At 54.7% G+C, this 23,782-nt stretch overlaps 1 long non-coding RNA gene across 1 annotated transcript; it reads left to right on the top strand.

The window, feature by feature from the left end:
- Positions 1-2,409: 2,409 nt before the first annotated feature.
- LOC128825043 (uncharacterized) lies at positions 2,410-9,807 on the top strand. Its single transcript, XR_008442581.1, has 2 exons — positions 2,410-2,775; positions 7,562-9,807. It is a non-coding gene; the product is annotated as an uncharacterized LOC128825043 (long non-coding RNA).
- The last annotated feature ends 13,975 nt before the right edge of the window (positions 9,808-23,782 follow it).

Genomic DNA, 23,782 nt, shown 5'->3' with positions numbered 1-23,782 from the left:
TGAAGGAGACTAAAACAAAGGACAGTAACTGCAGGGGGTGTGAGTGATTGCTGGACCCAGGCTAAAAGGAGATTAGCCTGTAAAAGGGAGCACTCTGGAACTGGTAAGGAAATTATCTGTATTCAGTTTGATTAGGCATAGATTTGCGCATTTTATTTTATTTTGCTTGGTGACTTACTTTGTTCTGTCTGTTACTACTTTGAACCACTTAAATCCTACTGTCTGTATTTAATAAAATCACTTTCTATTTAGTAATTCACTCCGAGTATGTATTAATACCTGGCGGAGCAAACAACTGTGCATATCTCTCTATCAGTGTTATAGAGGGCGAACAATTTATGAGTTTGCCCTGCATAAGCTTTATGCAGGGTAAAACGAATTTATCTGGGTTTAGACCCCATTGGGAGTTGGGCATCTGAGTGCTAAAGACAAGCACACTACTGTGAGCTGTTTTCAGGTAAACTTGCAGCTTTGGAACAAGTGATTCAGACCCTGGGTCTATGTTGGAGCCAGACAGGAGTGTCTGGCTCAGCCAGACAGGAGTGTCTGGCTCAGCAAGACAGGGTGCTGGAGTCCTGACCTGGCAGGGAAAACAGAAGCAGGGGTAGTCTTTGCACATCTGGTGGCAGCTCCCAAGGGGGTTTCTGTGATCCAACCCGTCACAATTTGAAAATGCTTTGGTTTGAAATCTCCCAGTTCCCTCCCAATACGGGGCTCCTGGCCGGCCCCTGCCTGTTGCCACGGGCAGCTTCTCACACTCCCCTCAGAGCACACGGGGGGATGGGGACCTGGGACGTTAGACAGTGGTCTGGCCAGCGAAATCCCTGTTCTTTGTTCCTGAGCCGCACCTGGCACTGATGCCAGTCCCATTCCCAGGCCATGAGGTTACACGCAAGCTGCCAACAGAAAAGGGGCATGTTCATCTTCCCTCTTCAGCAGCATTATCTGATCCCACTGCGCCCTGCAGAGCTACAGTGAGACAGGGAGGCTGGCTGGGCAGCACGGGGCGTGGGCTGGGCCCTGGGAGACAGGCTACGGGTGGAGCAGGGGTGGGGGCAGGCAGGGCTAAGCAGGGCTCTGGAAATCTCGGGGGAGGATGTCTGTGTGTAGGGGGATGGACGGGGGAGCCTGACTGTGGGACTGGCCTGAGCTGGGAATCTGGGCTGGGCAACAGTGACTGTCTCCACAGCAAGGCAACTAGGGCTTCCCATAGGGCTGTGCCAGGGAACAGAGGCGGCAGCTTCAAGCAACCATGCACGGGGCTCCCCAGAACCACAGGTTCCCCCACAACCCTGGTCCAGCCCTCCAGACACTCCTCCCCCAATGCTCTTCTCTCCCATAATTCCCCTTACCCCGGTCACCACCTTGCCCCCACGTTCCCAATCGCCCCGCCTGGCTCCCCAGCTCCCCTCCCCTCTGGGCTGCTGTGAGCGCGGAGCAGCGGAGTGTGCTCTGAGCTGGCTGCTCCAGGGGGCACTGTCCTAGCAGAGGGAACTGGGAGTCGCGGCTTCTGAAGGGCGGGTTTGTGTTCCCAGCTTCTCACCGGCTCTTCCCTTTTGCAGCTGCCTGGTGCCCTCGTCTCCTGCTCCTCACCGGCCTGCTGGCCCTGTCAGCCCCAGTTCTCACCCTGGAAATACACAACCTGAACATCTTAAAGGGACCCACCTGTTGACGTCACTGGGCATCACCCTAGGTAACTCGGGAGGGTAGACGACCATAAGTATCAATGAAGCCTTCCTGCACTAGGCCTAAGTGAACCAAACTCTATCCTTCCATGTTGAAACTCTAAAAAGTTTAGACGTCGAAAGCCAGGTGCAATTGGAATGTGTAAGCAGCCAGCTATCAGTGGTAACCCCCCTTACCGGTACCAAGCGGTAATAATGAGGCCTGCATACCTCTGGCTGAAAGGGGAGATAATGAATCAAAGAAAAGGGACAAGATAATAATTCAAGAAGTAACAGAGGGTCCTGTGGCACCTTTGAGACTAACAGAAGTATTGGGAGCATAAGCTTTCGTGGGTAAGAACCTCACTTCTTCAGATGCAAGTCTTGCATCTATCGAAGTGAGGTTCTTACCCACGAAAGCTTATGCTCCCAATACTTCTGTTAGTCTCAAAGGTGCCACAGGACCCTCTGTTGCTTTTTACAGATTCAGACTAACACGGCTACCCCTCTGATACTTGAATTCAAGAAGTGTTACTAACAAGCTAAACTTATAGCTGCCAAAATAATCTAACTGCTTAAATGTAATTGCTATTTGCTTAGTAACTATTACCAGGGATGGGAGGGGTAAACGGAGGAATGCAGGGGGGGGAGGAAGGGAGGGCTAGAGGGGGATGGGAGGGTGAGGCTTAACTACAAAATGTATAAAAGAAAAAAAACTGTTTCTGTTGGTGTGCTTTATCTGAGACATGTCAGTCTCCTAGCACCCGCTTTGAGATCTCAAATAAACTTTGTTTGCTTCTCCCCCTGGTGTGTTTATTGGCGCGAAGCACACTGGGCAACGAACCCCGCTGTTGCTGTCCTCAGGCACTCTGTGCCGGCAACAGTCTTGGTGCCCAACGTGGGCTCGAGGCTGAAATTTAGCCTTGCCCGGACCCCTCTCGGAGGTCGACGGATTACGGCGACGACCGACGCCCAGCGCACACTGGTGACTTTACCGGGGGCCTCGGCGGAGACGTGGTTTGGTCGACCCCGGAGGGCACAACGGTGCAACACGCTCGAGCAGTGGAGAAGCAGCTGCGGACGACGGTGGGGAACCGGTCCTGTGGATAAGGTAGGAACAGTCCAGTGGGGACTTTACCTGTTTTGTCCTGGGGACGCCCAGAGTCTCCCTAGAATATGGGGCAGGGACAGAGTACTGCAGGCAGGGCAAGGTGTACGCCCTTAGAATGCATTCTGGTGAACTGGAAAGTGTTTGGATCGGATCCGTTGATTAAAAGTAAACTGAAAAGATTCTGTACAGTAGACTGGCCTCAATATCAGCTAGAGGACCAGGAAAGGTGGCCACCGGAGGGATCACTTAATTATAATACGATCCTTCAATTGCTTCTGTTTTGTCAGCGTACGGGTAAATGGAATGAACATATGTATGCACAGTTGTTTATGTTGTTAAGAGATAGATCAGATCTTTTGCAAAGGTGTAATTTGACTCCGACAGGTTCGGTAGTAACTACTGTTAGTCCCCAGAACCCTCCCCCGGTTGTGATGACAGAGTCGGTGTCCCCTTCGGCTCCAACACCCCCACCATATAAAGACAGGGTGCCTCGGGCTCCAGAGATTGCCCCTCGGTGGGATTCTATCCATTAGTTACTGAGACCGTGGTGGCCCGCCCAGGATCACAAAAACGCCCGGCCACTACTATGCAGGTCTATGTGCACGTGCGTTTTAACCCGGTGAACCTAGCAGCCTTTAAGGCACAGGCAGGGGAATTCTCTACGAACCCAAGCAAGTTTATCTCTGTCTTTGAAGGGTGCCTGGCTAGCTGTAAACCTGACTGGGATGATTGTAATGTCCTTATGCGGACCCTGCTGTCTGAGGTGGAGCGTAATCAGGTTGTGTCTAAAGCAAGGGAGGAGACACAGCGGAGACATGATCTGAATCCAAATCACGACCCGGTGCCCGCGGACATGGTCCCCCTAGCAGATCCCGGGTGGAACCCTAATGACCCTGTGGGCCAAACCCGTCTCACCTCCTACAAGGAGCTCCTTTTACATGGCCTCCGACACTCGGCTGTCCGACATAACAATTGGGCTAAGCCGTATGAGCTAGTACAGGAGCCACAAGAGAGTCCGGTTGCTTTTCTGCAGCGTATTCGGGATACCATCAGGCAAACGACTACTGCAGACCCCGCTGAATGGGAAACTGAGGCAATCATAAAGGGTATCTTTACCAGCCGTGCCACCCCTGATATTAAAAGGAAACTACAAAAAAGGAGGATTTAATAGGCGTGACCATGGCACAGATTCTGGAAACTGCAAACAGGGCTTACAGCCTTAGGGAGGGAGAAAAGGAAAAGAGGCAAGTGAAAATGATGGTTGCAGCAGTACAGGCTGGTGGCAGGGGAAGATTTCAGGAAGGCGGAAGGGGCCGGGGAATGAGAGGACGTGGGCGTGGGTACCCTGGCTCACAGGAAAGGCGTCTGGGTCACAACCAGTGTGCCAGATGCCGAAAGGAGGGACATTGGAAAAATGAGTGCCCCGAAAGGGAAGGTACCCCTATGATGGCAGCAGAGGATCAAGAATAGGGGTGTCAGGGGAGACGGACTATCCTGCCCCCGGAACCCCGAGTCAACATGTGGGTGGGAGATTCGGACATAGACTTTTTAATAGACTCTGGAGCTGCACAAACCGCCATAAACCAACCCCTTCAGCTGCCTGTGTCAGTGTCCCTCACTGTGGTGGGTGCCACAGGGAAAGGAACCAAGTGCCCAGTGTATGCCCCAGCAGAATGTGCTTTGGGAAACAGAACTCTATCTCACAGACTGGTTTACCTCCCCGATTGTCCAACGCCTCTACTGGGACGGGACCTGCTTTGTCGCTTAGGTGCCACCCTGCATTTCACCCAAGATGAAATAACCCTCACCTTACCCCCAGAGAATGCCTGGATAATGACACTTGCAATTGAACCCTCAGCCATGCAAGCCCCAGAATGGAGTGAGTGGGAGGACCAGGTGTATTCCCTTGTCTGGGCATCAGGGGTCCCAGGAAAGGCAGCCCGTCAACCCCCTGTTCATATTCAGCTTCTCCCAGGAAAAAGCCCAGTGCGAATCAAACAGTATCCGATCAAGAGGGAAGCCAGAGAGGGACTGCAGGAGACTATAGACCAGTTCCTAAAGTGCGGGGTACTTCGAGAATGCCAGTCAGCCTGGAACACTCCCATCTTGCCTGTACGAAAGCCCAATGGCACATACCGGCTGGTCCAGGACCTGAGGGCGGTTAATGAGTGGGTTAAGACTCTGCACCCCCTCGTTCCAAACCCGTATACGCTGTTGGCCTCTATAGGGGGGCAGTACACCCATTTTTCTGTCCTAGATTTGAAGGATGCTTTCTTCACGATTCCGGTCGATCCCCAATCTCAAGAGATTTTCTCCTTCGAGTGGGAGGACAACAGAAGGGTTCAAAAGCAGCTTTGCTGGACAGTGCTGGCCCAGGGATTTAAAAATTCCCCCACTCTGTTCGGCCAGGCCCTGGCTAGAGACTTGGAGGAGTGGAACAACGAGGACAGGGTCCTCCTCCTGCAATATGTAAATGACTTACTAATTGCTGCTGTGGTTCTAATCCCCTGTCTCAGAGCTACTGTGAGTCTCCTGAACTTTGTTGGACTCCGAGGATACAGGGTAGCTCAAAGCAAAGCTCAAATTGCGCTTTCAGAAGTTTGGTATCTGGGATTTCACCTAAGGCAGGGGGAACGTCAGCTTTCAAACAAAAGAAAGGAGGCTATCTGTCAAATTCCTATCCCTAGCAACCGTAAACGACTCCGAGCATTTCTGGGCATGGCAGGTTTTTGCAGAATATGGATCCCAGAGTATGGACTGTGGGCTAAACCCTTGTATGAATGTGTTAAGCGAGCAGATCATGACCCCTTTCACTGGTCCCCAGAAGCGGACAGGGCATTTAAAATCTTAAAAAGGAAACTGATGGAAGTCCCAGCCCTGGGTCTGCCAGACCCCACTAAGCCATTTCAACTGTATGTGCATGAGAGGAAAGGGGTGGCCCTGGGAGTGCTTACTCAGTTATTAGGCACCTGGAAACGTCCCGTGGCATATTTCTCTAAGCAACTGGATCAAGTTGCCAAGGGGTGGCCGGCATGCTTGCGGGCAGTCGCAGCAACTGCCCTAGTGCTTGGGGAAGCTGAGAAACTGACACTGGGGGGAATTGTGCAAGTGTATATTCCCCATATGGTTCAAGCCCTGCTGGATACTAAGGGTGGTCTCTGGCTTACACAGGCTCGGGTTGCTCGGTATCAGGCAAAACTTGTAGAAAATCCTGAAGTTACCCTACAAACCTGTCCCTCCCTTAACCCAGCCACCCTGTTACCGGAGACAGAGGAGCAGGAACACGACTGTCTGGAGATCATAGATGTCCAATACTCCAGCCGCCCAGACTTAAAAGATCAACCCCTCCCAACTGCAGATTCTGAGTGGTATACGGACGGCAGTAGCACAGTTGTAAACGGACAAAGGAGGGCTGGCTATGCTATTGTATCTCTCCACGAAACCGTGGAAGCAGAGGGTTTGCCTGCTGGGACATCAGCCCAGCTGGCTGAATTGGTAGCCTTAACCCGTGCACTTGAACTGTCAAAAGGGAAAAGAGTTAACATTTTTACTGATTCCAGATATGCCTTTGGAGTACTACACGCTCATGCCGGTCTGTGGAAGCAAAGAGGAATGTTGACAGCCCAAGGCTCTCCGGTTAAACATGGGCCTCAAATTCTCCGGCTTTTAGAAGCGGTACAGATCCCCTCAGCGGTAGCAGTGATGCACTGCAAGGCTCATCAAAGGGAAGATCAAGATGTGGCTAAGGGTAATGCCAGGGTGGACAGAGAGGCCAAGCGAGCTGCTACCCTGGAACCGCAGGAAGCTGAAGATGCCCATATGCATGCCCTCATCCCATCAGTGGGGAAGCTCCCGACCCCTCAGTACTCTCACGAAGAGAGGAACCTAACCGACACACTTAGGCTCCAGGAAAAGGAGGGATGGCTCCACTCCACGGAAGGAAAAATCCTCCTACCAAGGAATCTAATACGGCCAGTACTACAGAAACTACATCAGTCCACCCACACAGGAAGAGAGGCTCTTACCCAGCTTATGAATAAATATTTTCTAACCTCTGGACTTAGACCCCTGGCCTCCCAGGTGCAGGCTGAATGTCTAGTCTGCCAAAAAAACAACCCTCGACTAGGAGTGTCAGTGCCACCAGCCACTCTTCACACACTTCACATCTCAAAAACAACAAGGAGTCTGGTGGCACCTTAAAGACTAACAGATTTATTTGGGCATAAGCTTTCGTGAGTAAAAACCTCACTTCTTCGGATGCATAGAGTGAAAGTGCATCCGAAGTGCATTCACTCTATGCATCCGAAGAAGTGAGGTTTTTACTCACGAAAGCTTATGCCCAAATAAATCTGTTAGTCTTTAAGGTGCCACCAGACTCCTTGTTGTTTTTGTAGATACAGGCTAACACGGCTACCCCCTGATACTTGTTCACATCTCAAGTTGTTCAAAAGATATCGGATGCCCTGCAAATCCCCTGGAAGCTCCACACTCCATGGCGACCGCAGGCCAGTGGGGTAGTGGAATGCACAAATCAGACACTTAAGCGGCACCTCTCAAAGGTCTGCCAAGAGGCTTCCCTTAAGTGGCCTGATGCTCTACCCCTTGTTTTGCTCCGCATTCGCGCTCTCCCAAAGGGCAGGTTAGGGCTCAGTCCCTTCGAGATTATGTTTGGAAGGGCATGGCCTATGAACGGTACACCGGTTCTGGCAGGGGAGTGGGAGGTAAGCTGTGGTTTCTTATCTCAGTACATGTGCTCTCTGTCTGCTGTTCTTTGTTCTCGCCACAGGTATACCAAAGATTTGCAGCCTCTCCCGCTGGATGCCCCGATCCACTCCTTGCAGCCAGGTGACTCCGTACTTGTTCGGACCTGGAAGGACGAGCCTCTCCAAGAGAAGTGGAAGGGACCCCACACCGTCCTGCTGGTCTCCCACACAGCAGCAAAGGTCGAAGGACACAAAAACTGGATCCATCACTCTCGTGTAAAAGCAGTGCCCGCTCCTGAATGGTGGACCGTCCAGCCTGCATAAAAGACTGCCAGCGACGACCTGGGACTTAAACTGTTATTCAAAAGACAATAAGGTCTGTGGGGAATGCCCTCTAGCCTCTTTGGACAGCCGCTGCACCCTCCCCGCGAGAACTCTGAGCGTTGGTTGTGTTTATTTTCACAGGGCCGGCCTAACCTGGTGGCCTGGTCCCTTTTGCTTTTAGTCTGCCTGCTATTGGTAATTGTTATTTTGTGGGTATTTGGGGAATTGTAATTGTTAGGCCTTAGGGTCACCTGCCCAGCATGAGTCCAGGTCCAGGGTCTGCCACAGTGGTGCTCTTTGCCATAGGGACACTCCTTTCGTTACCTCCCGTTTCCCCCCGACCACATGCGGATGGAAAGGAATCCCTACTAACTTGGAAACAAACACATATGTGTCCTTGAAGGTTTGCTTTGCCCAAGAGTTTAAGCTCTCTAACTGCTGGGTATGCTCCCAAGTCCCACACCACACAGCAGGATTACCCTGGAGAGCAGTTTCCCAAAATTGGTCAGATATCTGTTGGGGATGGTTCAGTAGGGGAAGAAATACCTTGGGTACCCGCTTGTCGCAAAACTGTACCATTGAATCCCAGTATGCATTAAGGGACGACCCCTGGAAGCCGCAGACCAACTCAACGCAGATCCCTTCCCATATTAGGCTGCGGTCAGTGGCCCCCGGGTTGGTGTGCTATAGACAGTTCAAGTCCAGCAATCACACCTCGTCCGCTGGGAATAGCACCTGTCAGTATTATTTATCCCCTGACAGTAGCGCCTCCATCCCTGTCTATGTTAATGGCAGATCCAACTCTACTGCCCGGTTCGCAACGTTTAATGACAAAAAAACAAACAGGTGGCGCAGCGGTTATAATGGCTTGGTAGGAAATGGCCACTCCTTTTACATTTGCGGAATCTCTGCCTATAAGTGGCTACCGCATCGGTGGTATGGAAGCTGCTATAAAATAATAAATTAATGGAGATATCCCATCTCCTAGAACTGGAAGGGACCTTGAAAGGTCATGGAGTCCAGCCCCCTGCCTTCACTAGCAGGACCAGGTACTGATTTTGCCTCAGATCCCCAAGTGGCCCCCTCAAGGATTGAACTCACAACCCTGGGTTTAGCAGGCCAGTGCTCAAACCACTGAGCTATCCCTCCCCCTTCTCTATGATATCTTGCCCCTCCCCTTCGTGTCCTCCCTAAACTGCCCCCTGGCCGCCCCAGACAGCGTAGCTCTTTGTATGCCACCCCAGAGCCCATTACAAAAGGAGACAGGTTGGGTATGATTCTCCTCCCATCCTATGGGGTGGGACGGCTAACCCAATTTTATCGTAGGCTCTCTGTGTTTCTCACCAAGTTCGCCAATGAAACCTTGGCCATAAAAAAAAGCCTTAACTCAGAACTTTACCAGCTCCGGTTGCTGTCCCTGCAAAACAGACAGGCCTTAGATTATGTTTTAGCTTCCCAAGGCGGGGTGTGTGCCCTTATTGGAAGTGAATATTGTACTTATGTCCCGGAAAAATCACAGGACATTAATAAGCACGTCCTGTCAGCCGAACAGGCTTTTGAGCAGTGAAAGGCCCAGGAAAGGGAACCCACAGGTTTCAATTCCCTTTAAAGTTGGTTGCCCGACCTGGAAGGACTGGGGGGTGGCCTTGTGCGTCTCCTCCTCGCAGGTGTGGTACTGTGCCTGGTCACCCTCCTCCTAATTGCTTGTTTTAAAATGCTCCTCCGTAAGCTTTGTGCCCCCTGTTCCCCAAAAATCCCGGCATACCCTCTCATTGAAAACCCCAGCTTCATGGCACTCAATCGTATCTTGTCCACAGAATATGAGAAAACTCAGCCAAAAGCTTGTTGAGTATTCTCAAAGGAGGGAGTTGTTGACGTCACTAGGCCTCACCCTAGGTAACTCGGAAGGGTAGATGACCACAAGTGTCAATGAAGCCTTCCTGCACTAGGCCTAAGTAAACCAAACTCTCTCCTTCCATGTTCAAATAAACTTTGTTTGCTTCTCCCCCTGGTGTGTTTATTGGTGCGAAGCACACCGGGCAACGAACCCCACTGTTGCTGTCCTCGGGCACTCTGTGCCGACAACACACCCATGCAATCAGGAACATCCACCCAAAGCACCTGAAGTCAGGTGTGTTGTCTTGTCGTCACATTCCCAGCTTTGCCCAGCTGGTAGAGGGTTTGTGGCTCCCAAGCGCTGTCTCTGTGTCTCACCCAACATTCATCCAGCAGGGATGGGGAGCAGCTTGTGGCTGTGGTCACCGTGTGATTGTGCTCAGTGGCCCCTTGGCCTGTGGTTTGGGGTCCGGCCCTGCCAGTGTAAGCGGGGGAATGGTCCCGCTATTGTGGGGAACTTTCCTGGCTTCTGCACTACCCCGGTGAAGTGGACTAGCGAAAGGATCTGAGTCCTCGCTCCCACTTCCTTCACCCAGAGCCCTCCCTGCCCTTGAGGACTCCCCTTCCACTCTCCTGTCTGGCAGAGTCCTCATAACCCCGACAAGGCTGGGCCCAGGATTCCTGGGGGGCTCGACCCCCAACCCTGCTGTGGTCACCTAGGACAGGGGCTAGGGTGTCCCCACTCCGGGGTGCTCTCTCTGCACTGGGCACCTCCCTGACCCACATTTCATACAATTTAAAGCAAATACAAGTTGTTTAATTAACAATTAATCTAAAGAAAAGAATAAGGAAAAATGGGAAAAGTTAAAGGAAAACACATCACCCGGCTCTGTGGCAGGGAACATCACAACCAGTGTCTCTGGACATCAGGGCAGGTCACAGGCTGTTCCTTGTAGGTCCCAGGCTGCTTCTCAGGCCCTGGCTGTGCTGCAGAGACGCTGCGGGTTGGACACTTGCTCGGGCGGTGGCCACACGCTCTCAGGCTCTAGGGGGCAGGACCCTAGGGTTACCATATTTAAAATATAAAAAAAGAGGACACTCCACGGGCCCTAGTCCCGCCCCTTTCCTGGCCCCGCCCCAACTCCGCCCTTTTCCCACCCCTTCCCCCAAAGTCCCCGCCCTAACTCCCCCTCCTCCCTCCCAGCCACATGAAAAGGGCTGCCCGAGCGCTACCGGCTGGAGCCTGGGAGGGGACGCGCCCAGCCGGGGGCGCAGGGTCTGGAGGCTGCCCGGCAAACCGTGAAGCCGGTAGCGCTCGGGCTTCGGGCAGCCCCTATGCCTCCGGACCCTGCGCCCCTGGCTGGGCACTTCCTCTCCCGGGCTCCAGCTGCTCTGCTCCTCCCCTGACTCAGACTTCGGCTCTGTTTAAGAGCCAAGCTGCCCGAGCCAGCGCTACCGGCTTCGGGCAGCCCCCGTGCCTCCGGACCCAGCTGCCGGCCGGGCACTTCTTCTCCCCTGCTCCAGCTGCTCTGCTCCGGCGGCGCAGGGTCTGGAGGCAAGGGGGCTGCCCGAAGCCGGTAGCGCTGGCTCGGGCAGCTCGGCTGTTAAACAGAGCCGAAGTCTGAGTCCGGGGAGGAGCAGAGCAGCCGTGGGAGGGGAAGTGCCCGGCCGGTATTTTTCCCGGACTTGTTCGGCTTTTTGGCAATTCCTCCCGGACGGGGGTTTGATTGCCGAAAAGCCGAACATGTCCGGGAAAAACCGGACGTATGGTAATCCTACAGGACCCTTTTTTCCAGCGTCGCCCCCGCCCTGTCAGGGTTACGATCCCCCCCAAGTCTGGCCTGCAGAGCCTCTTGGCTGAGGCGTCTCCCTGCGCTGGGCCCACTGCCTAGGGTCCCCCTCATCTCCCCAGCTGCTCCCCGCACCCGGCTCCGGACGGCTCCAGCCCCAGCTCCACTCGGCCTCAGCACGGCTGCTGCTGCTCTGCCTCCAGCTCCCTGGGCTGCGCCTCTGGCCCCCGGCTCTGTGGCTGCAGCTCCGCTCCCAGGGCAGCTCTGCTCTCTCTGGGCTGCGCCTCTGGCCCCTCTGGATCTGGCCCGGTTCTGCTCCCCGGCTCAGCTCGGGCCCCTGCTCTCTCCTTAGCTCTGCCCCCTCTGTCTGACCCAGGCCATTCCAACTCACACAGAGGACGGGACCCACCTGCCCTCCTGTCATGCTGATTAGCTGCCCGCCCTGTCAATCAGGCTGATCTGGAGCATTGGCCTCTCCCCATTGTTCCTGGGGACTGTCCGTCTCAGGCCCCTGATTTCCCATCGACCCCTCCCCTTTTAGTGCTGGGAGCAGCCAACCAAAACACCCCCACTGAGTGTTAGTACGGGGGCAACAGTCCCCTTACACCAGCATCTCCTGAAAACTGACAGGAGCCAAACCCCCTCCAGGCCAACCATCTTTGTGGGGGTCTGTCCCCTGTGGGGGGGGAGGACAGGCCAGGATCTCCGGGCCATGAAGCTGGGATCAAGTCAGAACATTGGTTATATGCCCAGTGCTCGGCCCTCGGCTGACAGTCAGATCCAGGTGTGCCCAGAACAGGGCGGCCTGGGAGGGCTCCATGTGGCCAGGAGATCACACACACATGTCCCTGGCACTAGTCACACGGACGCTGAGCTCCCCCAGGATAACAAACCTGCGGGATTCCAACCCCATTAGACACTGTGGGACACAAGCAAATCCGCAGCATGGACCCACCCAAAGCCGGAGGACAGATAATGATAACATGACTCAGACAGTAATAACAGGAACCCGTGACATCTTCCTACTGCAGCGTTACCTGGAGGCCCCAGTTGTCACGGAGGATGGGGGAGTCAGGGCCCTGCACCCTCCACTTCCTGCAATTCACCGGGACTCTCAGCCAGCCAGTAAAACAGACGGTTTATTAGAGGACAGGATCACAGTCCAAAAGAGAGCTTGTAGGTACAGAGAACAGGATGCCTCAGTCAGGTCCATCTTGGGGGTAGGGAGCCCAGACCCCGGTGCTGGGCCTCCCTCCGTTTCCCCAGCCAGCTCCAAACTGAAACCCTCCAGCCTTTGTCTCTTTCCTGGGCCAAGAGGTCACCTGATCTCTTTGTTCTCCAACACCTTCAGTTGGCACCTTGCAGGGGATGGGCCCAGGCCATCAGTTGCCAGGAGAGAGGGTGTCGGCCATTCTCTGTGGAGACCCCTGCACACCCCTGCTCTCTGGGGCTCTGCAACAATCACACCCTTATTCCATCACCTAGGTACTTAAGAAATGCATAGGGGAAACTGAGGCACCCACACAGTATTCAGAGAAAACATTAAGACCATTCCCACTTCGTCACACTCAGTCTGGAGGCAGGGTGACTGGGACTGGGCACTGCACCCCCAGGGACAAGAGGACAGGCCTTGTGGCAAGGAACTCACGCTCTAGGGTCACAACACCCCACACCGGGCAGATGAAGGAGGTAAAGGGGGGGTGGGGATGGGGTGCAGGAAAAGGTTAAGGGAGCTCATTTAGCGCAGGAGGCTGGAGGCTTAGCTCACTCACAAATCAGGGCCTTCGACACAGGGTTGGCAGGTGTCGGGTTTTCGACCGGAACGCCTGCTGGAAAAGGGACCCTGGCAGCTCCGGTCAGCACCGCCCACCGGGCCATTGAAAGTCTGGCCGGTTGGTGGCGCAGCGGGGCTAAGACAGACTCCCTTCCTGCCCTAGCTGCGTGGGGCTCCCGGAAGTGGCCGGCACATCCCTGGAGCCCCTAGGCGCAGGGGCGATAAGGAAGCTTCACTCGATGGCCTCACCCCGAGTGCCGGCTCTGCAGCTCCCATTGGCCGGGAACCATGGCCAATGGGAGCTGCGGGGCCTGTGGGCGCAGGCAGCACACAATGCTGCCTGGCCATGCCTCCTCCTAGGGGCTGCAGGGACGTGCTGACCGCTTCTGGGAGCCCTGCGGAGCCAGGGCAGGCAGGGAGCCTGCCTTAGCACCGGTGTGCCATTGACCAGGAGCCGGCTGAGGTAAGCGCCGCCTGACCGGAGCTCGCACCCAGAAACCCTGCCCCAGGTCGGAACCCCCTCCCACACCCAAATTCCCTCCCAGACCTCACACCCGGCACCCCAACCCCCTGCCCCAGGTCGGAACCCCCTCCTGTACCCTAATCCCTCCCAGACCCCACACCCCCACCCGCACCCCAATCTCCTACCCTAGCCCTGAGCCACCTCCTGCACCCAAACTCCCTCCCAGAGTCCGCACCCCAACCCTCTGCCCCAGCCCGGATCCCCCTCTGACACCCCAAACCCCTAATCTCCAGCCCAATCCCAGAGCCCGCATCCCCACCGGAGCCCTCACCCCCTCCCTGCACTCCAACCCCCAGCCCCAGCCCAGTGACAGTGAGTGAGGGTGTGAGAGCGAGCGACTGAGGGAGCTGGGCTGGGCTGGAGTGAGTGGGGGTGGGGCCTTGGGGAAGGGCATGAAAGGGGTTGGGTCAAGGACGTTTGGTTTTGTGCAAGTAGAAAGTTGACAACTCTACTTTAGGACCTTTGAAAAGCAGCCTCCTTAGCACTGCTCCTGATACCAGGGGCCAAGGCGCCCCCGAACATGAGAACCACAATAGGCCAGAGCAAAACGCTGCGTTAGAAATCGGAGCTCAGGCTGCCAAGCGAACGATAGCTGACAGACAGGAGATGCGGGAATTAAGGTTGTGCCTTCAGCCAGCAACTGGTGTTCATCCGTTTGCACCACACACACACCTGTAGGCAGGGCCACTATTTCCTTGTCTGTCTGCCTGTTTAGCGTCTCTCGGTCCTTACTGTGCCCATCACCGTGGTGTCTGAGTGGCAAACCAAGGGTTTGACGTGTGCATATGAAACTGCCTGACTGGAAGGACGTGGTTTGGTGTGGATCAGTGACTGATGGGGCGATTGGTGGCAGAAGGCTCCGAGGGCCTGGCTCATTCCGACCTGGCTCATTCCAATGGCTTCTACAGCTGAGAGCAGCCCAGTCTCCTGCCTGGGTCCGACGCAAACCAGGAAGTACAGGACCACGGTTAATAAGAACAGCTCAAAAGATCATTTTCGCTGAGCCCAGCCCTGCACAGATTTCCAGCTTAGGTTTGCATTTTCAGCAAAAGTTCTTCTTGATTATTTTCTCCCAACCCCCTTCTGCCTCCATAATAGCCAGCCACCCCGTCAGTCGCATCCTGGGGCGCTCCAGGGACAGCGTGTGTGCGTGTATGTGTACATGTGTATATATATGTTTGTGTACATGTGTGTAGGTGTATGTGCACATGAGTGTGTGCACATGTGAGTGTGCGTGTGTATGTGTGTACATGTACCCCAGTCAGATGTATACATCTGGATTTCCTTTGAAAGAATTTTCAAATTGAGCTGATCAAGTGCAATGGCAAAGCACCCAATTCCTCTGCCCCCCAACTGCCTTCGCTGCTTTAACGTACAACCTGCTCTGCTGACACTTCTGACTCCTGAAAGCCCTAACGCTCCAGGGGAGCAGGCCGTGCCCTGCCCTGCCCTGGCTGCCCCGGGTGTTACCTCGGAGGGAATCATTCCAGATTCCAATGGGTGGCAGGTCCAGGGAAGAGCCTTATCTGGGGGAGGCTGTACCAGACCCGCCCGACCCAGGCAGGCTCCCTGGTACTCTCTGCTCGGGGCTGATAAGGCTCCTTAGCAGTTTCTCTCCAAACAAATTCCAGTTCAAGACACCTGAGAGCTCCACAGCAGGGCAGCATCCCCAGTGCGCAGCAGGGCGGGGGTTAGCGGGAGCAGTCGGTAGCAGCACCTGCCCCTCGTACGGCAGGAGCAAGAAGTGCCAGCCTCTCTGCCCAGAGCAGCAGCGTTCAGCCTGGGCCAGACGTGCTGCGGTGATGGGTAAGAGCGGGTTCGGAGAGCCAGAGGGTCTGTGGGGCAGCGCTGGGCCCTTCTGCTCTGCACTAAGGCCGGGTGGGCGTGTTCAGCTGGGATTGGAACCCACCAGCACTTGTGGGTGCGAATGTGGGGCTGGAACGCAACGTGGGGCGCTCCCACCTTGCCCGGGCGCGACTTGGGGGAAGGGCAGAGAGACACCTGGGCTGACACCCCCAGCTCCAGGGAGACAGTCACCCCGGCCCAGCCGGGTTAAATTGCCCAGCTGTGTGACAGCCCCCGCATCCCCGAGGGGTCCCCCCCCCCGGTATGTCACAGCAGGGTAATGTGCGTATTGAATGGCAGGGGTTGCCAGAGACTGGCTGGGAGAGGCCTTTGGGGATGGAGGAAGCAGCACTAAGGTACATGCCAACCTCCCTACAGAGGAGGGGCCGTGCCCCGCAGGTGTGGGGCAGGGAGCTGGGACACTGCGCGGTGGGTCATTGTCTGGCCCAGGCCCTTCCTAGCAGGAGGCCGAGGCCGAGGCATTTCCTTCAGGTCACCTTCCGCTGCAGCTTGGCCACGGGCCCCCATAGCCACTAGCCCAGCCAGGGATCCCAAGTGGGGAATGTCACGGCTGGCTCCTCCCTGCCGCCAGCAGCTCTTCACTGCCAGGCAATTCCTGAAATCCTGTGTGCCCTTCCCCCACCCACCTCCTGGGGCTGTTAGTGCCCCCCCGGACAGCCCCCCCCCGAGCTCTGAGTGCCCCTGGCCAGTCCCTCCCCTCAGCCCCCCCCCCATTTCCTGGGACTCTGAGTGCCCTCAGCCAGTCCCCCTCCCACACCCCGGGGCTGTGTGACCTTGGCCAACCCCTGTCCCTTCAGGAGGAACTCCCAGTACCCACCCAGCCCCCACACCTCAGGGTTCCCCTCCCTGCGGCTCTGTGGCCATACCCCCACCAGGGCCGGCTTTAGGCCAATTCAACCAATTCCTCTGAATCGGGCCCCGGGCCCAAGCCCCGGTACAGTGTACCGGCAAGAGCTGGTGTGCAGTACCAGGGTGGCCCGGCTTCCCCAGGGGGCAATTTAAAGGAATTAGGGCTCCCAGCAGGGGCCGGAGCCCCAGACCCTTTAAATTGCTACCAGACCCCCACTGCTGGAGCACTGGGGTAGGGCTGTGGGGCTCTGGGGGCTATTTAAAAAGTCCGGAGCTCCTGCTGCCTCTACCGCCCCGGCCCTTTAAATAGCCACTGGAGCCCCGCTGCTTCCCCAGGGCTCCCGCGGCTATTTAAAGGGCCGGGGCGGTAGAAGCAGGGGAGCCCTGGGCCCTTTAAATAGCCCCCAGAGCCCATGGATAGCGGGGGGCTCGGGGGCTATTTAAAGGGCCGGGGCTCCAGCTGCCTCTGCTGCACCCCGTCCCTGCACCAGCCCCGCACCCCCTGCCCTGACCGCAGCCAGCCCCGTCTGCAGCCAGACCTGCACCCCCTGTCCGCAGCCAGCCCCTGCGGCACCCCTGCCTTACCTCCAGCCCCGCCCCCCCTGTTCTGCCCGCACCAGCCCCGCCCCCCTGCCCTGCCTGCAGCCAGCCCTGCACCCCCTGCCCACAGCCAGCCTCTGCCGCACCCTCTGCCCTGTCTCCAGGCAACCCCTGCCGCACCCCCCTGCGGCCCTGCCCAAAGCCAGCCAGCCCCACACACCCCTGTCTCCAGCCAGCCCCGCACCCCTTGCCCTGCCTGCAGCCAGACCCTACCTCCAGTGAGCCCCTGCCCTGCCACCAGCCAGCCCCATGTCCACTGGTGCCCTGCAGTTCCCAGGGCAGTAACCCTGCACACCTGCTTCAATGAGGGGGGCAGGGAGCAGCTGGGACCCACACATGTGCACACCACTAGGGTGACCAGACAGCAAGTGTGAAAAACTCAGGACAAGGGGTGGGGGATAAATAGGATCCTATAAGAAAAAGACCCAAAAATCGGGACTGTCCCTATAAAATCAGGACATCTGGTCACCCTAGCACACCCCCAGGGAGTGGCGGGGACCCACACACGTGAAACGGAGCTCATTAATAACCGATCAACAGCATATATGATGCAATGTACATAATATATAATTTTATTATTTATATAGTTATGGAAAGTAAATAATACATGGAAGAAATGAAAGGTTTTTTTTACATTTTTTTTTGTTAGTCATCCCTGCCGGGGCCCCGACAAAAATGTTCGAATTGGGCCCCGCCCTTCCTAAAGCCGGCCCTGCTGGAGAGAACAGGAGGATTCAGTCAGCAGGGGCTGCCGATCCGTCCCATTCACCAGGGCTGCCATTCTGCGGCTTCAGCATTAGTGGCTGGGGTGACTTGGGGAAAAGTCTCAACCTCCCCACATCCCACTTCACTGCTGCCAGAATCCCTCCTGTCCCCCCCCGCTACAGTCCCCTCCCTACCCAACCTGGGTGGGGCTGGAGGAGAGGGGTCTGAGAACTTGAGCTGTGGATTGGAGGTGGAACAGCTGTCAGGGGCACTGAGGGGGAGGTGGCAGGAGCTCCCCGTACAAGGAGGGGGGTTGCCACTGGAGGTCACTAGGAAGGACAACAAGACTCCATCCTGGGGGTCAGGAGGGGGAATCCATCCCTCAGAGGTGGGCAGGGGCTGGGTGGAAATGCTGCTGGTTCCAGGGGCCGTTAATCCCCCCTGATTCCTCGGAGGCATCTGAGTCTCAGACAGGTTCTCGTTCCCTTGCAGCATGAGGACGTCACGGCCAATGTGATGCGCCAGCTCCGTATCATGCGGCACTTGCGCCAGGTGCCCGAGGCGCTGCAGGGCCTGTCCCTCTGAGGCCAACAGCAACTCCTGCTCCCTGCTGCAGGTACTGCTCTGGCTCTCTGTAAATGGGGAGCTAGTGGAAGGAGAAATGGAGCCCCCTGGCACTCACAGAAAGCTGATTACAGAATGAGCCCGAACTGAGAGGCACCATATCCGCCCCCCTAAAGAGCCAGACTTCAGTGGTGATACAGCCCAGCTGGGGTAGCAACAGGATTGAGAACGAGGTAGGAAGTTCAGAGCAGCAAGGAAAGCCTGGAGGGGAACTTGAGAAGAGAGGTTGGAAAAGTGCAGCAAAGAGAAAGGTGCAGACCTAGCTGTTGGGTCCAGGGCCCTGAGCTGCTGTCAATGTCAGGGTGGGACTGGGTTCCCCTACCGGCCCCAGAGGAGGTGGCGTACACGCACCTGGAGAGGGTTCCCAAGCCCAGCAAGGGGGCTACAGGCTGAGCAAGTGCCCCAGCGATGGCAGAAGGACTTCTGTCTGTGGAAAGACTTCTTTGGACTTTTAGTGTGAGGCAAGCTGGGCCCCAGAAGGGTGGACTAAAGGTGGTGACCTGGCCGGAGTTACCAGGCAGAGAAACTGCCGTGGTGCTGGAGCGACCATGGATGGGGGACGCTAGCCCAGCGAGAGGGCTGTGATGCCATGCCTGGCCGCCGGGGGCCACCTAACGATGAGTAGATTCATTTATGATTGGCATAGTTGGCAGGATTGAGTTCCCCCTGTGATCCGTGAGGGAAGTCTTGGTTGCTGAAGGAATCATAGAATATCAGGGTTGGAAGGGACCTCCGGAGGTCATCTAGTCCAACCCCCTGCTCAAAGCAGGACCAATCCCCAGACAGATTTTTGCCCTGATCCCTAAATGGCCCCTCAAGGATTGAGCTTACAACCCCGGGTTTAGCTGGCCAATGCTCAAACCACTGAGCTATCCCTCCCCCAAGCAGGTGTATCAAGGGACCAAGCTGGTCGCTGGATTTCCCACTTCAGTTCCAGGGACTGGCTAAGCAGCCAAAGCAGATCTAGGGGTTTCTCCAGCAGCTCCTAGAAGACCAACAGACGCAGAAGGAAGTGCAGGTGGAGCTACAGACGCAGCAGCAGCAATACCTGTGAGAGATCCTGCAAAGGGAAATCAACCCAGGGTCTGCTATGCCCATGGACAAAAAGAGCAGAGAAGGAGAGCATGCCTGGGCTGTGCTGAGAAGGTTAGCCCAGGGAGAAGGGCATGAGAAAGTGTACAAGCGTGGCCTAATGTCAAGATGGGAGCAAGAGTCTTTTGGAACGACATCCACATGCAGGAGAGCCAGCTGGCTACCAGAAAATCTCTCTTCTGCAGTGATGTGGGGTTAAGGGACATGGCGGAAAAGACATGGCGGCTGTGACTAAACTTAGAGCAGGGTGGGAAACCGAGACACAGTTGGGACCTGTCTACACTACAGGTCTGTCGTGCATTTGTAAGCTGCTGACCCCCACATCTTGTTCAGAGCCTATGGACAACACAGCTCCTAAAGTGTGTTTGTTCTGTGCTTATCCGGTATGTACCAGCAGGGCTGGACAGCCTTTCTCACTGTGCTGTGGGGAGCAGGTCCTGGGTACTAAGGGTCTGAAGAAGCTCTCAAGGACTAATTTTTTAAAATAATTGTTATCAATGAATTGGGAGAAAACATACAATCAGTGCGGATAAGATTGGGGGGTGACAAAATACAGGCAGAGTGGTAATTCCTGATGGCGAGAGGGCAGTGATATACAGCGATCTGGCTCATTCGGCCAGCTGGACCCATTCAAAGAAAACAAGTTTGAGCAGAGCCCAATGCAAGGTCCTATACGTAGCCACAAGGCACGCCGGCCACACCTCCAGAATGGGGATGTGTATCCAGGAAAGCAGTGACTCTGAAAAGGATTTAGGGGCCATAGTGGAGAAGCCACTCAACATGAGCTCCCAGTGTGATGCTGTGGTGAACAGGGCTAAAGCCATCATTAGACGAAGGAGCAGAGCCGTGAGTAGGATAGGGAGGTGACACAGCAGCAGTGAGACTGCTATTGGAATACTGCCTCCAGTCTTGGTGTCCTACTTTGAAAAAGATGGTCCTAGAAATTGGAGCTGGGGCAGCAAAGAGCCACCAAATGTTCTGAGGGCTGGAGAAAAATGCCTTCTAGTGAGCTATTGAAAGAGCTCAACCTGTTTAGCTTATCAAAAGAAGATTGAAAGGTGACTTCACTGAAGTGTTGAAATGCCTTAATGGAGAGAAAATATTGGGTATTAAAGGGCTCTTTAATCGAGCAGAGAAAGGCAGAACAAGACCCAATGGCTGGAAGGTGAAAAGAGACAAATTCCTATGACAAATAAGGCACAAATATTCAACAGCGAGGATGATTGACCACAGGAAGAAGCTACCATGGAAAGTGGTGGATTCTCCATCTCTTGATGTCATTTAATAAAGACTAGATGCCTTTCCGGAATGTGTTTGCCCCAAAAGTAGCTATTGTGGTAGACAGGAGGCCTGTGATATACAGGGGGTCAGATTAGATGCTCTAACGATCTCTGCTGCCCATAAAGTCTACTCATTTCTGAGAAACCGAGTGTAGCATTGGGAGCAGCCTCTGCTTATTAAACAATCAGTTTGTCAGCACCTGCAGGACAATTTGGTTCTTAGGACTAGTGAGCATGGACTTGTCAAGAACAAATCATTCCAGACCAATCCTAGCTCCTTCTTTGGCAGGGTTAGGGGCCTAGTGGAGGTGGGTAAACAGTAGATGTGATCTATCTTGGTGTTAATAAGGCTTTTGACACAGTCCCATAGGACATTCTCACAAGCAAACAGATGCTGCTTAGCACTGTCAGAGCAGCTTTTGCTGGGGGATTCTCCCAGCACTTTCCAATAGTGGGAAAGTATGAAATCCCCATTTGACTGCTGGGGACAGAGCCTAGAGGGGGCAGCAACTTACCCCAAGTCCCACAGGTCAATAGGAAACCAGCAATGGAACCCAGGAGTCCTGACTCCCAGTTCCCTGCTCCAATCACTCCAGTGGAGTACACTCCCTCTCAAAGCAGGGGGACCGGACATGAGTGCCTGGTTGTAATTGCCAGCTGTGGGAGGGAGTGTGCAGCAGTGGTTAGTGAAGGGGCCTGGAAATAAGGACTGCTGGGTCTATTGGAGAGTGTCACTAGGAGCAGTGCATAAGATGAGGTGTCCTATCATGTTTACTCAGATCAGATTAGGACATAATAGAATGGCTGAAATAGTTTCTTTTATTTGTATTGTATTATTTTGCAATTGTTAAGAGCAGCAACTACTTAGCTCAGACTGAAGCAGCTTATCTAATTTTTGAGATCTAAGTGTCTCCTCTTTCAGTGCGATGAGACAATTTAACACATTGTGACAAAGAATTTTCATTGCCACTTGTTATGATTTCAAGAAACAAACTGGTTTAGTTTGAATAGGATTTTCGGTCAGAAACGGTTTCAATGAAATTTCCCCACCATCTCGATTCCTGGGCTCTATCTCTGCCTTTCGGGGGGCGGGGGGGTTGCTGTCTGTTAGAACAGGAGTCTGATTTGGATAGGGATAGAGACCTCTTTAATGTTTTTAATGAAGTAAATACTAATGGCAATTGTGTGATCATGGGAGACTTTAACAGATATAGACTGGAGGACAAGTGCTATTAATATAATAGGGCTCAGATTTTCCTAGATGTGATAGCTGATGGATTCCTTCACCAAGTAGTTGCTGAACCAACAAGAGGGGATGCAATTTTAGATTTGGTTTTGGTGAGTAGTGAGGATCTCTTAGAAGAAATGGTTGTAGGGGACAGCCTTGGTTTGAGCGATCATGAGCTAATTCAGTTTAAACTAAATGGAAGGGTAAACAAAAATAGATTTGTGACTAGGGTTTTTTTTTTCAAAAGAGCTAACTTTAAAAAATTAAGGAAATTAGTTAGGGAAGTGGATTGGATTGAAGGACTTGTGGAACAGATGGATCAGTCTGAACAGATTCCAAACCTCTCGGAGGCTCTTACCTTCTAAACAGGGACGTCTGTTTTCTAGTAAAATCAGGAAAAAGAAAGGAGAAAACTCAAAAGAGGTTCCTCCTGGCGCTCACGTACGTGACCCCTAATACTCTCTCAGTCCTCAAAGAGAGACCTCGAGAAGGAGACTTGCTGAAGCAAAGCTACAGGGGACTCAGAGGTTTCCCTGGCCCTGAGCCCCTGTCCTGCCTGGCTGATGTCAGCATCTCTCTGTGAGGTCACCACCTCCCCAGCACCTTTGACCAATAGGCTGAGGTCCTGCAAAAGGCCTTTGTGATGTCACTGTCACACCCACCCCTCCCTGCAGTGCTAATGTCCTGCCACAGGGCAGACACTTTGGAGGTTTGAGCTACTCTCTGTGGATCACCCCGCTCAATGAGTGTTCATTCTAGGAAGCAAGCCGGCTAGACAGTAAAACAGCAGAGGCTGCTCCCAATGCTACAGTCGGTTTCTCAGAAATGAGTAGACTTTGTGGGCAGAAGAGACAGTTAGAGCATCTAATCTGACCCCCTGCATATCACAGGCCTTTCTGCACCATATCGGGCAGGCAGAGCTCTGCCTGGGCACAGGGGGAATGGGATGGGGGTAGATCAAGGAAAGGGGGGAGGGGAATGGGTGTGAGGGAAAGAGCTCCTGTCCCAGATGAAGGAATTTGGGGGCAGAGGAAAGGACCCTGCTCCACAGAGAGGGGAGAGGGTTTCTGTGAGTGCCAGGGGGCTCCATTTCCCCTTCCACTAGCTCCCCATTTACAGAGAGCCAGAGCAGTACCTGCAGCAGAGAGCGGGAGTTGCTGGTGGCCTCAGAGGGACAGGCCCTGCAGCCCCTCGGGCACCTGGCGCAAGTGCCGCATGACACGGAGCTGGCGAATCACATTGGCCGTGACGTCCTCCTGCTGCAAGGGAACAAGAACCTGTCTGAGACTCAGATGCCTCCGAGGAATCAGGGGGGATTAACGGCCCCTGGAACCAGCAGCATTTCCACCCAGCCCCTGCCCACCTCTGAGGGATGGATTCCCCCTCCTGACCTCCCAGGATGGAATCTTGTTGTCCTTCCTAGTGACCTCCAGTGGCAACCCCCCTCCTTGTACGGGGAGCTCCTGCCACGTCCCCCTCAGTGCCCCTGACAGCTGTTCCACCTCCAATCCACAGCTCAAGTTCTCAGACCCCTCTCCTCCACCCCCACCCAGGTTGGGTAGGGAGGGGACTGTAGCGGGGGGGGGACAGGAGGGATTCTGGCAGCAGTGAAGTGGGATGTGGGGAGGTTGAGACCTTTCCCCAAGTCACCCCAGCCACTAATGCTGAAGCCGCAGGATGGCAGCCCTGGTGAATGGGACGGATCAGCAGCCCCTGCTGACTAGGGTTACCATACGTCCGGTTTTTCCCGGACATGTCCTGCTTTTCGGCAATCAAACCCCCGTCCGGGGGGAATTGCTGAAAAGCCAAACAT

The sequence above is a fragment of the Malaclemys terrapin genome, chromosome 17, assembly GCF_027887155.1.
Source record: "Malaclemys terrapin pileata isolate rMalTer1 chromosome 17, rMalTer1.hap1, whole genome shotgun sequence".
Taxonomy (NCBI): domain Eukaryota; kingdom Metazoa; phylum Chordata; order Testudines; family Emydidae; genus Malaclemys; species Malaclemys terrapin.
The sequence above is the reverse complement of the archived record's forward strand: the minus strand, read 5'-3'. Positions and strand labels throughout refer to the sequence as shown.